This window comes from Lycium barbarum, chromosome 8, assembly GCF_019175385.1.
Source record: "Lycium barbarum isolate Lr01 chromosome 8, ASM1917538v2, whole genome shotgun sequence".
Taxonomy (NCBI): domain Eukaryota; kingdom Viridiplantae; phylum Streptophyta; class Magnoliopsida; order Solanales; family Solanaceae; genus Lycium; species Lycium barbarum.
This window is the reverse complement of record NC_083344.1, coordinates 100,120,827-100,134,608: the sequence shown is the minus strand read 5'-3', so window position 1 is coordinate 100,134,608 and position 13,782 is coordinate 100,120,827. Positions and strand designations below refer to the sequence as shown.

The following is a 13,782-nucleotide window of genomic DNA, read 5'->3' as shown; positions in this document are numbered from 1 at the left end:
TAGGGGTGAAACCTTGTTGGGGTTGTGGGGTACTTGTAGAAGAGTTTTTTGATAATGCTTGAATTTACGGGTCTATTTGCGGTTAAAAATATGTTTCATGGGGTGTAAAAAACATGCGTGTTAACATATTACCCGATCTATTTCGAAATCTGTAGAAATTGGGTCAAAATTTGAGAAGCCATTTTTGGGGAAAACCAGGGTTTTCTCGCTGAGGAAGACGGGTCCGCTGCAGCGGAATCGTTTGCACTGGCGCAGACTAAGGGAAAATGGATTTTTCATCGTAGCGGTGCACGGGCTCGCTACCGCAATGTAGTCATCGCTGCAGCAGGGCTGCAGTAACAGAATTGAAATACTACACACTACACACCTGGGTTGATTTCCTTTTCCTTATGTTGGTCTTCCTTAGTCTGTCCTACATCTAATTTCAGATTGATTGAGATACAATACGAATTAACATGGTTTCATTGCATAGGTACTTACTTTTCCCCGAACAAATGGCCCAACACGAAGAAGCTCCCACCTATGAAAAAATTTTCATTCCCCAAAGCAAAAGGCGCTACATGGAGCAGCAGAGCAAAGTGTTGTTGGTTGAGTAGGGATTTGTTATGAACGAGGTGGATGAGTATGCCCCGGAGTTTTATAATCGCCTACAAGCTTTGGGTTGTCACAAATCGGTTGAGGACCCCGGTAGATGCAATCCTAATTGGGTCCGAGAGTTTTACACTATGCTCCCTACGATGGATTGGTCATCTCCGGAGCCGGAGATCCTGATTCAAGGGGTCAGGGTGAAAATTAGGGCCGAGGTGATTAATGCAATCTATGAGCTAGACAACATCTCGAATGATGAGATCATTGCCAAAGACCACGACGGTAATGGTCCTTGGTTGGTATCTATGCTGGTTCCGGAGAACAAAAGGTGTAAGATCACTTGGGCTATAGCCGGACTAGAATTAAAAGTCACTACTTTTCAGCTGACGCTCGCAGGTGGCTGAACCTTGTGTATCACCGAATTCGCCCCTCGAGTAACACTACTGATGTTACCTATCCCCGAGCAATTGTGGTGGCTTGTATAATGGATGGGGTGCCGGTGAATGTGGGGAGGTGGGTGATCCTAGAGTGGAAGGCTTTTCTGTCCAAGCCGGGTCTGAGTTTGATGTTCCTTTCCCTTATTACCTTGTTGTGAAGGCGGGCCCAGATGCCTTGGGAGCCTACTCATAACATGGTCAACATAGATGTTGACTTTGATCCACTAAAGGTGAAGGGGTCGAAAAGCCGAAACAAAAAGAGAAAGCTTGTCTCTGATGCTGATGACGATGATGATTAGATGGAGGGTAGAGATGGGGCTTGCACTTCAGATCCTCCCGCTCAGGGACCTTTCGAACGGATTGAGACTAAAATGGCGGCCATCAAGAGTCTGATATTAGGTTTATCCCGGCCTTCCATGGAGGCTGGTTCATTTAATGCCGTTGCTGGGTGCAGTGGCTTCACTCCGGACAAGGTGAAGAAATACATGGATGCTCAGAAAAAGATGTAGGAGTCGGTAGACACTTTGCAGGGCATCTATAGTTCTATGGCTGAGACCCACGGAAGCCTCCGGGCAGACCTCGAGAAGGAGAAGCAAACGAGGTGGTCTAGGGACAAGCTGTTTGCTTGAATATGCAAGGGCATCAAGAGACTTTTAAAGGATTTGGACCCAAGGCGAGGCTCCCTAAGGTGACTAAGGATGACACCCAGCAGTTCTCCTTTTTTAGTTGATCCGGGCTTGACAGTGACTCTTCCGACGGCTCCGAAAATAGTGGTCAGGAGGTGACGAGCCGAGGTAAGGCGGTGGCCTAGGTGTCTCCCCCCCCCCTGCCTTTAGGCATAGTTTTTCATTGCCCGTGAAGGGCCTCTATTTCAAACAATGGTTTATTTGTTTTGGTTGGATGTTTCGAATAATTTGCCCTTGTTTTTCCGTACTTGTTTTTGGATAACTGTGTTTTGGTACTGAATGGCCTTTACCCTAGTTGGGCTAGTTGCTTTTATGAAGTAGTTGTGTTTGGAATTTAAATTTCCTCTGAGTTTTACAAGAATTGTACAAGTTGAGAAAATGTGAAACAGAGAATTTTGGTTCGTTGTAGCGGCAAGGAAATCGAAATGTGAAGGTCCGTTGTAGCGGACAAAGTCCCGCTATGGCGGTGCGTACACTATTGCGGCGAAGGGTCTGAGTCAGTGGGCATTTTTCTACAGCCCAATAGAATTTACAACACAGGAAACTCATTGTATACAAATGTAACATACACACATAATTCACAGATCATCGATAGGACGACACCGCTAGACAACCACTTGGAATCGACCAGATACCAATTGGACTCGTTGAGATACTAATTGGGATCATCCAGATACCAATTGGATTCAACTTAGAGATGAGACTGATTGAGATAGCATGATGGGAAAGAAAGAAACGAAGTTTCCTAGATGCCCCAGAGCCTCTCGTGGATGGGTATGGACATCATCGTATCACTCCACGAGACTCTACTAGACATTGATCTTGCACACGTGAGACCGGTAATCTAGGGCTCTGATACCAACTATCACGACCCAAATTACGGATCGTGCGGCCACCTACCTGATAACCTCCTAGTCGGCGAACCCTCACCAACCAACCTAATATTAAAACTCATTTTTCCATCCAATAGTAGATAATCATAAACATTACTTGAGAAAATATAAATGACACTCTTTATAAAATTAGAGCTTACAATTTCCCGGGACCTAGTCTAGACGTGTACAGGAGCTTCTACAATAATGAGGAATAGTCTAAAATAAAATGACCCAACTGCCGCCTTGGGACGAGATGCAGAGGAGCTCTAGGAAGATGTCCACCACTCCAATCTATGAAACCTTCAGCAATAATCTCAAACACATCTACACCCGAAAAGGATGTAGCAGGAGTAGTATGAGTACACCACACGTACTAGTAAGCATCACAATACAATATAAAATCAAATAGAATAAACAGATAGGTATAGTCACGCACCCTTTTTAAGTCCTACCCATACTTAACAGTTCTTACATAAACATGCTCATATCCCATTACTTTGTCAAGCAACACGAAGTAAGGACCAATGGACAATAAAAATTACATTCAAGACAGGCTCCTCGACCAACTAAACCATAACAATTACAAAGCATAGACCTCAACCTCCACATCAACCGACACTAAGTGGGACCACTAATTCTTACCTTTTCCCTCTTTGCCTTACAGACTCGTAATTTTGAAAAACACACACAACTGCACGACAACCCATATCAAACATTAGCCAACAATCACTTATCAATTACAAGTAAAACTAATTAAAACCAATACAACCCACACTATATCTCAACCATACTTTCAAACCTGGACCATGCCAAATGAAATCACTACGACATCACTTTCCCTCATTAGTCAATGGAGCCATGAAGTTACACGTAAACACAAACGCCCATAACCAAATAACATCATCAATAGGATCCGCCAACAACCAATCACAGAGATATGATAAGTCCAATCAATAACCAAACACAATGATAATGTACGACCAAATCAATGCAACGCAATAATTATAATAGTATCACATCCTTACACACATGCTAAATGGTATTGTTTGCCCAAATAGCCATGACCTGCAGAGGACCCATGGTGTCAACGTAACACTCGATCCGGAACTGACCTCTGATCATGCGCCCTTAACTAGGCCACATCCTCACCCCTAGTCAAACGTGACTTTTCGTATATATATGTTCTGTTTCTCATCATATTGTGTATTTCCCGTATTTCCAGTTCATCAGTAAATATGAAATATTATCGGTCAACAATATCAATATCAATATCAATATCAAGATTACAAGGCATCATGCCGCAAGTCATAACAAGACCCAAATAACCCCGCTCATTAATCACACATATATGAAATCTGCTAAATCACGACATGAATACTCTAATGAAGACATATGTAATTACCACACAAGTCAACCCGCCTAATAGTACAACAATTTCTATACTGATCAACTCAGTATGTATGTGAATCCACATCTTCTAACTTAATCGCTTTAAGAACATAAACGAAACCATATCCCCTCAAGCATAACAATTATTCACCTTGGTTCAACTACTCCCTCAATGGTGATAAGCCCACGTAATTCAACAATGAATACCAATACATCTAAGGTTCAACCAAACTCCGTGTTTGAAAACCTAATCATGCTTTCTCCCATCCATTATATAATATATATACGACTCACTAATCAAAGTCTAACTCAAGTAAATCATAACCTACCTCAAGGCCAAGCAGGTGCCACGAACAATCACAGAGTCTTCCTCCTTTGCTTCCAAATTTGGAGACCATGACGGGGAAGTATAGAAGTAGCACGAATTTCCATAACAAGAGTCAAAATAAATCATGCACATTAATCTAGATTCGATAGTTGACTATTCCTGCCTTCATATTTCTCATTCAAGAACTCCATGTTTATTATCATCCGGAGGTTAAACCTTGCGGTGAGGAATTACCTGTAGAAAGATAACGAAATGAAGGATAGGAAAGGTTACCTTACTAAAACCTCCAGTCTCTCTGCCCAGGAATTCTCCCCAGTAATGGCTTAGAAGAAGGTTTGGTGGAATAGGGGATTAAATCATGAAATTTAACTGGATCTGGTCCGCTCAGACCACTACAGCACTCTGCTTGTTCGCTATGGCGGACTCGTTATGGCGGTGCCTGGACCGCTGCGGCGAAGCAGTCCTATCTGGGTCCATAACGTTTTAACTCCCACCAATTTTCTCATGATTTAAATTACACGTAAAACTTTCCTGTGGACTAATTCTATAACAAGAAACTTGGTTTTCATACACAGGCTGCGGAAGGTCCAATAATGACCAGGCGGGTCGTTACAATGATAAAACCCTTTGATTAGGGCAATGGATTTTAGGGTTTTGATAGCGATCATACCAATGAGACCTTGATGCCTCAAAAGCCCAAATCTTAAACATCTCTGGTCGTTATGGTTTATCGTGAAAGGGTGTCGATAAACCGGTTAGACTATACATTCTATGTATGCTGAATGGAGAGGGTGGTTCATCTCATAGCCATTTGTTTGTGTGACACTAATCCAAGAATGTGTGTCTCATTAGAGAATGAGTTCACTGGATTAACCCGTATGAGAAAACCTTAGTGAATGCCCTGCCAGCTTGTCAATAAGGAAGTACTCATATGGAGGTTGCACAAGTGATCCTTAGAGCTAAGATCACCATAGTATCTTATATGCACCAACATATGCGTTGATTCACCTTAGGCGGATCATGTATGGATGTTCACTAGGTGTTTTGCAAGTAGGAAAGTGTATATTGAAGATAATGAGTGGATCAAGATGGGATCAATATCTCTTGGTATAGGGAATATACATCCTATGTGATCTCATGGGATTATGACTTGGGAATCTCTGGCCAGAGTTGGACAAGATCTAGAAAAGAGTTTCTAGTGTCTTGTTATTAAGTCATACATCCATAGAACGAAATCATAGAGATGAGAATTTGGGATTGACAATATCCACTCCCTTAGCTCATCCGGGATGTACGACATGAAGGATTGAATTGCACGTTAACCTACCGCGGAAGGGATTTGTGTCTCCACCATGTCTTAGGTCACTGGGGGGTCTTAACCTATTGCTAGATGGTAATCTAGATCATTGGACTGCCACAAATAAGAAAGAAAGAGTTCTTCTAATTGGTTTAATCAATTAAAGAGTTAATTGATTAATTGGAACAAATTATTATATCAAAGAGTTGACAAATTATTTGTATTGACTATCGATCAAATGTTGATCGGGTAGTAGTCCGTGTGCAGCTTTGACTGGGATCCCAAAGGGTCACACTGTATAAGATTCAATTGGATATTGTCTAAAAGACTTAGAGAAGTCTTGGGAAATAATTTTGTTTGGCTAGAACCTAATTAATATTTTCTATGCTCTTAAAATAAAAGAATAGACTTTGAAATATATGGAATATTTCATGGGCTAATATTTGTGTAATTTCACAATGGGCTTGTTGAACCATTAAAATGGGCTAGATGACCCAAGTGGAAAATTACTACAAAGAAGGAAAAATAATGTAATATAAAAGATATTACATGTGTCATAAAGACTACACACTTGTCTTATTAAGAAGACACTTGTCTAGATACTTGTCTTGAAGTCTAAGAGCACTTATCTTTGTAGAAAGACACATGTTCTTGAGACTTGAAAAGTGTCTATTTGCATGTAAGTCTTTGAGCCCTATATAAGAGAGTCTTAATTGGAAATATCCAACATAAGTCTTTACTTAAGTTTTTCATCTTTTGTATGAGATACAAGATACTCTCTCTACTTAGTTATAGTCTTTTTACATATTAGTGCGGCAAATATCTAAAGGATCCTGGTGGACTAGTTTTGGAGGGAAGATACTTGGGCTCCTAGAGATAAGGGAAACATTAACTTCAACAAATTTAAGGAGCAAAGGAGTTGTTTGGTACACTTCTTCTCTATTTTATCATTTAGATGTAATTTCATGAGAAAGATCCTTGTTTGGAAATTTGGTTCATTGTACAAAAAAAAAAAAATTACATGCTTCAATTGTTTTGTTCGATCAAACGTTTTCTTCAAGTGGTATCAAAGCCATTCTCATTAGATACATGTAAATGCATGTTTGATTTTCAATTTAGATGTTTCTAAGTCTAGCTAATGTGTGTCTTGATCAAAGAAATATTTTTAGAAACTTTGCTCGAATGCAAAATTGGCCAAAATATATTTTGAGATTTTTTTTGAGATATTTTTTTTTTTGGTCCAACTTTAGAGAAAGAACTGATCTAATCTATGTGGAGTTAAAATCTGAAAATTATATATGTTGTAGCTATGAATATAGTTTCTAACAAAATTAACTATGCCTGATTTCGACAGTCCAATTAGGAATTATGACTATTTTACTAAAGTGACGCAAAACTGTATTTTGATTTTGGGTTGCTGCCTCAATTTCGTTTTTTTCAGTTTTGACCAAAATATTTTTGATAAAAGTTTTTTATCGGATTTATGATCAAGAACACGACATATAGTTTGATTGGTATTGCAAAACTAACATGAATGTTAGTTATCTTGTTTGAAATATCCATTCATAAAGATGTGTGAATGAATGTTTTATTCATCATGAATGGATCCTTATTGATTATTGTATTGCATGTGATGTCATGACATACGTGAGACCTAGTAAAATTGAAAACTCTCTCACACAAAAATTAAGTTAAATACGGCGATAGATATTAAGAATATCACCCGTGCCTCCCACCATTTAGGGATAGTAAACTATAAGACCCTGGACATGAGTTTGTTGTGCCAAAGCCAAGACCCAAACCTATCTCTTCAAAACATGGGAAATTAATATGGAATCTTGAATGACTCACTTTGTTGTGTCAAAGCCAAGGGTGGGAACTTCAAATTTCATAGAATAGGAATGCATTAACGCATCTTCGAAAGTTTTGTCAACAAGGCTAATATATTGCCTAAGGAGTCTGGTTTTCAGTGGGACTATATATGATACCTCCAGTCAGTCATGAAAACTTTCTTAGTGCATTATTACATTCCTATATTAATGAAATGGTGGGTATAACTTAGCTTGGCCTTATAGTTTGTTGTGCCAAAGTCAAGGCTATGAGACTAAGAAGCAAAAGAGACCATCAAGAGTTATATATGATATAATTGGGAAAGAGTTCCTTACCTATTGTTCATCAAGATTTGTTGTGCCAAAGCCAAGGTCTTGGTGCAACTAATGAGATCTTGATGCCTGCTAGGAAGCTTTCCAATAGGGCTTCCCATTCTCTTAAGAGGGTAATGAGGAATGAGAAAAATAGTGGGAGAACCATATTAATAAATTCCAATCTAATATAGATTTTTTTATCATACAATGAATGTTCGTTTATATGTTGTTCGAATTTATGTAGGTTTACTACAAAAATGGCATCCTCTGTATCACTGCGCGATTTAATGGATTTGAATAAGTTGACCGAGCCGAACTGTGTGAAAACTAAAGGAGCTTGTCACTACTATGGGAAGGAATTTCATTGGATGAGGAACTGCAAAGCCTATCATGAAAGCAAGAAGAAAGATGCAAATGTTGCTTCTTCCTCGGATATTTTTATGATTAAATTTAATTTCTCTATACATCATTCTACTTCTCATGGGTATTTGATACCGCATGTGGTTCTCTACAAGTGTTAGAGCAGAAGTAGAAAACTGGCTAAAGGTCCAGTGGAGCTTCGAGTTGCCCATGGTGCAAAAGTTGTTGCCTTCACCGGAGGAAATGTTTATCTTTTGTTGCCTTCTAACAAGTTTGTAGAACTAAACAATGTTTATTATGTACCAGAATGTGTGTAAAATATTATATTAGTTTCCTTGTTACGTGAATAAGGTTATGATTTGGATGTTAAAAGCAATAGTTGCTCATTGTATCATTCTGGTGTAGCTTACGGCAATTATTTTACAAAAGATGGTGTTTTATTCTTGGATGTTAAGAGTGACATTGAAAATAATAATCATATTAGTGCTAAACGGAAAAGAGATAATGCTAACCTCACTTACCTCTAGCATTGCCGCTTGGGTCATGTCAATGAGACAAGAATTAATGAGTTGCATAAGTAGGGTTATTTGGACCTTTTTGGGTACACGCCTTATACAACCTGTGAATCATTTCTTATGGGCAAGATGACCAAATCTCTTTTCTTTAGACATGAAGAAAAGGGCAAGTGAATTATTAGGACTCATACATTCAGATGTATGTGGACCAATAACAACTCAAGCTAGAGGAGGTATTCCTATTTTGTGACATACACAGAAGATAAGTCTAGGTATGAATATGTGTATCTTATGCAACATAAATCTGAAACCATTGAAAAGTTTAAGGAATACTGAAGTGAGGTTGAGAAACAAATTGGAAAAGGTATTAAACTTTTAGATCAGATTACGGAGGAGAATACTTATGCAATGATTTTCTCGACTATCTCAAATAGAATGGAATTCTCTCACAATGGACACCTCCAGCTACCCCTCAACTAAATGGAGTTGTCGAGAGGCGGAATCATACCTTATTGGATATGGTACGATCCATGATGTCTTTTACCGACCTTTTAATATCATTCTGGGGATATGCCTTAGATTGTGCCACCTATATATTGAATAGGGTTCCCACAAAATCTGTTTCAACCACACCATATGAGATATGGACTGAACGAAATTCATGTCATAAATATGTTAAGATCTAGGGATGTCCTGCCTATGTAAAAAGACTTGAACATATAAAATTGCTCCCAAATACGATAGATGTATATTCTTGGGTTATCCCAAAGAAACAAAGGGATATTATTTCTACCACTCTACTGAACAAAAGATCTTTGTTGGTAGACATGTTAACTTCTTGGAAGAAGAGTTCATCCTTGAAAAGGCTAGTGGGAGGAAAATTGAATTGGATGAGATCCATGGCCAACAATTTACATCTAAGCCTTTGACCCAAGAAAAGGTCCAAGAGTCACAAGTTGACACTCAAAAGAGCCATGAAATAATTCCAACTCCCCGTAGGTCACAAAGGGACCGTAGGCAACCCGAAAGGTACTACGGGCTTGTTGTTGAAAATGACAAAGAAATGGATATCATTAAGAATGATGATCCCTCAACCTATGATGAGGCAATAAAGAGTACTGACTCTGAAAAATGGATTGAGGCAATCAAATCAGAGATGGACTCCATGTATGCGAATCAAGTTTGGAACTTGGTTGATCCTCCCGAGGGTGTGCTCCCGATAGGATGCAAAAGGGTGCTCAAAAAAGAAGATTGGATTCCATGGAAAGGTGGAAACCTGTAAGGCCAGGCATGTAGCTAAGGGCTATAGGCAGTTACAAGGAATAGATTATGAAGACATATTTTCTCCTGTAGCTGTGCTCAAATCTACTTGGATTATGCTTGTTATAGCTGCATATCACGACTATGAAATATGGCAAATGGATGTTAAAACTTATTTTCTTAATGGAAACCTTGAAGAAGAACTATATATGGTCCAGCCTGAGGGTTTTGTCGTTCGCGGCAAGACAAATCAAGTATGCAAGATACAAAGATCCATTGATGATTTAAAGCAACCATCTAGGAGTCGAAATATCCGATTTGATGAAATAAAAATTCATATGGGTTCGAAAGAAATCCAGATGACCCTTGTATATATAAGTGGGCTAGTGGAAGCGTGATCATATTTTTGGTACTATACGTGGAAGATATTCTGCTAATAGGGAATGACATCCTGATGCTTCAAAAGGTTAAAACTTGGCTATCACAAAAATTCTGCATGAAGGACATGAGAGAAGTATCATTTTTCATAGGAATCAGGATCTATAGGGATAGATCAAAAAAGGATGTTAGGCGTGTCCCAGTATAGGTACATAGACATTGTACTGAATCGGTTTAGCATGGCAGAAAGTAAGAGACGTTGCTTGCCTTCTAGACACGGCATTTGTCTCTCCAATACAATGTCCCTAAAGGCATCTGAGGAGAGAGTGAGGATGAGTAACATTCCTTATGCTTTAGTTGTAGGATCTATCATGTATATCATGCTATGTACTAGACATGATATTGCTTTTTACCTTGGGGTAGTAAGTAGATTTCAGGCTAACCCCGATGAGGAGAACTGGAAAGCAGTAAAGACCATATTAAAGTACTTGAGAAGAGCTAAAGATGCTTTCCTCATCTACGGGGCTGGTTCAGAATTAAAACTTGAAGGATATACAGATTTAAGTTTTTAATATGACCCAGATGATAGACGATCCAAATCAGGATTTATTTTTATCCTAAATGGAGGTGCAGTTAGTTGGAGGAGTATTAAGCAGCGGACAGTAGCTGACTCAACAATTGAGGCAGAATACATCGCTACAAGTGAATCCACTAAAGAAGTAGTCTGGATGAAGAAGTTCATCAATGAGCTTAGAGTAATTCCAAGTATAGCACTACCAGTTTCTCTGTACTGTGACAATACTGGGGCAGTTGCTCAAGCAAAGGAACCAAGGTCTCACCAGAAGTCCAAGCATATTTTGAGATGCTTCCATCTCTTGAGAGAGATCGTTGGACCAGGTGATGTGACTCTAGAGAGAGTTACACCATGAACAACATTGCGGACCCATTCACTAAGGCTTTGTCACAACAGCAGTTCGAAAATCATCTTGAATGCATGGGCATTCAGTATAAAGGTGATTGGCTTTAGTGTAAGTGGGGATTGTTGGAAATATGCCCTCAGCCAATCACATAGAGATGTGATAGGGATATTTATGTAACAAATATTATCATTCTATGCATAATTATAATAAAGGCAATCTTCATCGTCTTGCTGCGTATTGTTTATATTGCTTGTAGACGATGATGAAAGCCTTGGATTAGGGCAATGGATTTGAGGGTTTTGATAGCAATCATACCAATAAGACCTCGATGCCTTGAAAGCGTCATTATGGTTTATCGAGAAAGGGTATCGATAAACCGGTTAGATTAGCACATTCTATGTATGCTCAATAGAGAAGGTGGTTGATCTCATAGCTACATGTATGTGTGACACTAATGCAATAATGTGGGTGCTCATTAGAGAATAAGTTCACTGGATTGACCCATATGAGAAAACCTTAATGGATGCCCTACTAGCTTTTCAATAAGGAAGTACTCATATAGAGGTTGTGCAAGTGATCCTTAGACCTGAGATCACCATAGTATCTTATATATGCACCAACCTATGCGCTGATTCACCTTAGGTGCATCATAAATGGATGTTCACGGGGTGTTTTGCAGGTAAAAAAGTGTATATCAAAGGTAATGAGTGGATCAAGATGGGATCAATCGCTCTCAGTATGGGGAGTATACGTCTTTTGGGATCTCATGGGATTATGACCTGGGAATCTCTGGCCAGAGTTAGACAAGATCTAGAAAAGAATTTCTAGTGTCTTGTTATTAAGTCATACATCCATAGATCAAACACATAGAGATGAGAATTTCGAATTGATAATATCCATTCCCTTAGCTTATCAGGGATGTACAACATGAAGGATTGAATTTCATGTTAACCTATTGCGGAAGGGATTTCAGTATCTCCACCATGTCCTAGGTCACTGGCGTCTTGACTTATTGTTAGACGGTAATCTAGATCATTGGACTTCCCCGATAAGAAAGAAAGAGTTCTTCTAATCGGTTTAATCAATTAAAGAGTTAATTGATTAATTGGAACAAATAATTATAACAAAGAGTTGACAAATTATCTGTATTGACTACTATCGATCAAATGTTGATCGGGTAGTAGTCCATGTGCGGGATCCCAAAGGGTCACACCGTATAAGATTTTACTGGATATTGTCTAAAAGACTTAGAGAAGTCTTGGGAAATAATTTTGTTTGTCTAGCACCTAATTAATATTTCCTATGCACTTAAAATAAAAGAATAGACTTTGAAATATTTGGAATATTTTATGGGCTAGTATTTGTGTAGTTTCACAATAGGCTTGTTGAACCGTTAAAATGGGCTAGATGACCCAAGTGGGAAATTACTATAAAGAGAGAAAAATAATGTAATATAAAAGATATTACATGTGTCATGAAGGCTACACACTTGTCTTATTAAGAAGAATCTTGTCTTGAAGTCTAAGAACACTTATCTTTGTAGAAAGACACGTGTTCTAGAGATTTGAGAATTGTCTCTTTGCATGTAAGGCTTTGAGCTCTATATAAGAGAGTCTTAATTGGAAAAATCCAAAATAAGTCTTTACTTAAGTTCTTCATCTCTTGCATGAGATATAAGATACTCTCTCTACTTAGCTATAGTCTTCTTACATATTAGTGCAAGAAATATCTTAAGGATCTTGGTGGACTAGCTTTAGAGAGAGGACACTTGGACTCCTAGCAGATAAGGGAAACATCAACTTCTACAAGCTTAAGGAGCAAAGGAGTTGTTTGGTACGCTTCTTCTCTTTTTTATCATTTACATGTAATCTCATGAGAAAGAACCTTGATTGGAAAGTTGGTTCATTGTAAAAAGAATAAAAAATTACATGCTTTCGTTGTTTTGTCTGATCCGACGTTTCCTTCACTACAAGTGCTTTAGTTTTTCAACAATTGTTAACAAGTTTATCAACAATCCATTGTAGCAGCGTTGGTATGAGAATATCTCATTTCTTCTATTTACTTGTAGGATAAAAAATCGAAGTATCTACCTCAAGATCAAGAACATGCTAGCACTTTAGGTCTTCCTTTGAGGATATTGGCTCATCCCAATGACCACGTGAAAATTTCTTTAACAATGAATAATACAAGTTAACCATTGCTAGCATAGGTTGGATTAGAGGGCGTGTTGATGCATTCACATCCTGAATTAGAGATAGAATGAATAATTTCGATGTTCTTTGATAGAGCAAGATCCGAATGAAACTACACAAGTGGTTTCCTTGTGAGTTTTGAATTTGCATATGTGTTCTATCCTATGTAGGAATTTCTAATTTGCATATGTTTTCTATCCTATGTAGGGATTTCTAGCCAGGAGCGGCTCAAGAGAGACGGTGGCCTAAAGTCAGAATTTTAAAGGAGGCCTTATATTTGTGTAGTAAAATTTTAATATATTTTATTTGATATCTATTTTTATAGCTCCTTAAAGTGAAAGATAGTTAATTGTATTTTGATAACATTACTTTAATTGACGATATAATCAATTCATGTAATTTTTAGTGAGACA

At 38.4% G+C, this 13,782-nt stretch overlaps 2 long non-coding RNA genes across 2 annotated transcripts; both read left to right on the top strand.

Annotated features, from left to right (window-relative positions):
* Window positions 1–6,287: 6,287 nt before the first annotated feature.
* On the top strand, window positions 6,288–8,552 carry LOC132605177 (uncharacterized). The gene is made up of 2 exons (XR_009569086.1): window positions 6,288–6,526; window positions 7,989–8,552. It is a non-coding gene; the product is annotated as an uncharacterized LOC132605177 (long non-coding RNA).
* A 4,262-nt stretch (window positions 8,553–12,814) lies between these two features.
* Window positions 12,815–13,549, top strand: LOC132606427 (uncharacterized). Its single transcript, XR_009569871.1, has 2 exons — window positions 12,815–13,010; window positions 13,246–13,549. It is a non-coding gene; the product is annotated as an uncharacterized LOC132606427 (long non-coding RNA).
* Window positions 13,550–13,782: the final 233 nt, after the last annotated feature.